The sequence below is a fragment of the Mus pahari genome, chromosome 9, assembly GCF_900095145.1.
Source record: "Mus pahari chromosome 9, PAHARI_EIJ_v1.1, whole genome shotgun sequence".
In the NCBI taxonomy this organism is placed as follows: domain Eukaryota; kingdom Metazoa; phylum Chordata; class Mammalia; order Rodentia; family Muridae; genus Mus; species Mus pahari.
In genome coordinates, this window is record NC_034598.1 from 66,469,263 (window position 1) to 66,472,567 (window position 3,305).

Consider the following 3,305-nt stretch of genomic DNA (forward strand, 5'->3'; position numbering starts at 1 on the left):
CTCAACTGTTTGGTCTCAGCACACCTACCAACACCCTTATACCTCCAGAACAACATACATTGCTTAGACATCTTTCAGATACTTGGTAGCTTTTTTATTTACATATAATTTAATTTATAGACTAAGCAGTTTTACATTTTTTTTTTTTTTTTGGCTTTTTTTTTTTTTTTTTTTTTTTGTATTTTCTTTTTGTTGTTGTTTGGGACAGTTTCTCTGTATAGCCCTGGCTTTCCTGGAACTCATTCAGTAGCTCAGGGTGACAACCTTGAAGGCAGAGATCTACCTGCCTCTACCTCCTGAGTGCTGGATGCTGGAATTCAAGATGTTTAGCACCAAACCTGGCTCACAGTACTACTGTGCATGCTACCCAAGGAGAAAGGTGGACACCAACCCAGCTAGAGATGCTTTGATCTACAGTGGTAATCTGCCTGTAGTCATATGGTACAATGGTGGCACAAAGCTTGTGGCAATGGGCAACCAATATTTGGATTTAAGACCCACTCCATGAACTGAAACTCATCTCTTACACTGCTCATGTGGCCAAGACCCTGAGACTAGTTAGGCCATGGGCACTGGGGAAAGCAAATAATTGTGCAAGCCCTATGCAAGCTTCCCATATCTCTGTGAGTTCCTATGAGTGTCATTCCAGCTATGTTTAGGTCTTGATTCTTTGGCATCCTCTATCTCCCCCCCCCCCGGCTCTTATACTCTTTCTGCCACCTCCTTCTCAGCCTTCCTGAACCTCAAGGGGCAACATTTGATGGAGATATATCATTTAGGTTTGAATTTCCCTCTCTGTGCATGTCTCAGTGTTTATTCCATGGACTGCAGGAAGAAGCGTCTCTCTGATGATGCATGAGCAAGCCACTGATCTATGAGTCTGGCAGAATGTCAGGTGGAATCATTTTATTACCATAGCAGAGTACATTCCAGTACCATGAATAGTATCCATAGTGTGGAAGGGTCTAAGTAAACAATAGTTCATCTTCTCTGTGTCCAGTGAGTTGTGTAGGTGTGATCTTTAGTAATAGAGCCTTGCTGTCAGTTTGTAGAAAGCAATTATACCCTGGGTTGTATGGGACTTCCCATGGGATCCCTTTGGGCAACAATGACTCAATTAGATGTAACCCCTTCTTGGTACTAGATCCTTTAATAGGTGGTAAGAGATGCCCAGTTTAGAGTCCTCCTCTGTTATTTCATGATTTCATTTAGATCACCTTCATCTTAAATATTCTAGGAAACTTATACTGTATTAGATTTTGGTACCACCCCTCAAATTGTCCGTAATTTTAGCTCTACTTCCCTGTATTGACTCTATAAACCCCAAATCCCTCTCCCTCCACATTTGATTATTTCTAGTATACCCCCCACATGTCCATCTATAAATATCTATGCTATTTCCCATTCCTAGGAAGATCACTTCCTTCTCATTAGTCACTCTACACCTTATCTCTATTATCATCTGGATTGTAGCTTAATAAAGACCTAACAGCTAACTTACACATATAAGTGATTGTATACCACATTTGTCTTCTGGGTTGCTGGTGTTCTAGGTTGCATGGGATGATTGAAGAAAGAGACACTGCAGGATGGATTAGGCTTCTCAGCAGCAGGGTAGATCAGCCTCTGAAAGATTGAACCTGCCTTGCAGAACCTCTTTGTTGTTACATAAAAGGAACATTTAGCAAATCTGTTTCCACAAACCAAACCCTCTTATCTGATCTAGGAGTAGTCTGAAGGGACCATTGCCTAAGCAAGTCTCAGCCATAGGAAACTTCCTGGTTTACTTGATAAGACTTAGAACTAAGTTATGCAAAGGCCCTATAAATCCTTCAGGAAAAACAACTTCATAAACTTCTGTAGGCTGCAGCTTTGTCTGAATGACAGTGTCCTTTGCTATGCAGAAGCACTTTAGTAAATGAGGTCCCATTTACTAACTGTTGATCTTAGTGCCTGTACTAATGGTGTTCAGTTCAGAGAGTCTTTTCCTGTGCTAATGACTTCAAGGATATTTCCCACAACCTCTTTTGTCAGATTCAGTGTATCTGGCCTTATATTTATATCTTTGATCCATTTGGAATTTTGTGTAGGGTGATATTATATATATTGGTGTCTTCTACATGCAGAATTCTGGTTTGGCCAGCACCATTTGGTGAAGAGGCTGTTTTCTTTCCCATGTGTATTTCTGGCTTCTTTATTAAAAACCAGATTATGGACTATATTAATCCTACTGATCATGAGCATATCCATCTTCTGATATCTTCTTCATTTTCTTAAGTATGAAGGCTCCTTGTGGGGAACAGGAACAGCTGCAAGAGTTAAGATAGCGCCCTGGCTCATTGCCAGGCCCCATGATCCCTACTTACCAAGAACCTGAGCCTGCACACTTGAGGGTCTATCACCGCACGCCCTGCCTGCAAGCACCCCTGCCTGCATGCATGGCTCCTGTTCAGAGCATGCTGAATGCTGATTGGATCTGGTGGCCCATATGGGGAAGAAAAGAAGAAAAGGCCAAGAAAGAAGCAGAAAAAAAAAGCAAAAGCAGAAGCCAGGCGGAAGGAACAGGAAGCCAAAGAAAAGCAAAGACAAGCTGAATTAGAAGCTGTTTGGTTGACTAAGGAGAAAGAAGAGGAAGAAGTTAGAAAAAGAAAAGGCAGAAACTTTGGAACTCGTGCAAGAGCTGGAACGAGAAAAAGGAGCTACAGGGGAATTCCATGGTAAGTAAGAATCTAGCACTAGGAAGAGGCTCCCTGGTAGAGGGACGAAGTTATGCTCCCGGTGTAAGAATAGAGTTAGAAAAATCTAGCCTCCAAAAGGACCAGAAAACATCAGATAGGAAGCCATGGGATCTGCTGCTTCAAAAGTGAAAGTAAAATTCGCATTAGTGTGACTTCTCAAATGAAGCGGAGTTAAATTCTAGTTAAATTCTGTCCTACAAGTATTCCTAGAAATTGAAGTGACCTTTAATTTGATTTCGGATAGCCAGTATGTGGTCCAAGTAGTTCAAAAATTGGAAAATGTAGGGTTAATTAAGGCAACATCCACTGTTTTTGACCTTTTGTCATTTTTACAAAAATGTATATGGGGTAGAAAAAGCCTTTTTATATTATTCATATTAGAGCCCATACTGGACTTCCTGGGCCATTGACAGAAGGCAATGCTATTGCCTCAAAAGAGCATAGGGCTAAATCCCAGAGGACTTAAACCATTAGCAATCTGGCAGATGGACGTTACCCATATTTATGAATTTGGATCTTTAAAGTATGTCCATGTATCAGTGGATACCTGCTCAGGTGTCATTTTTG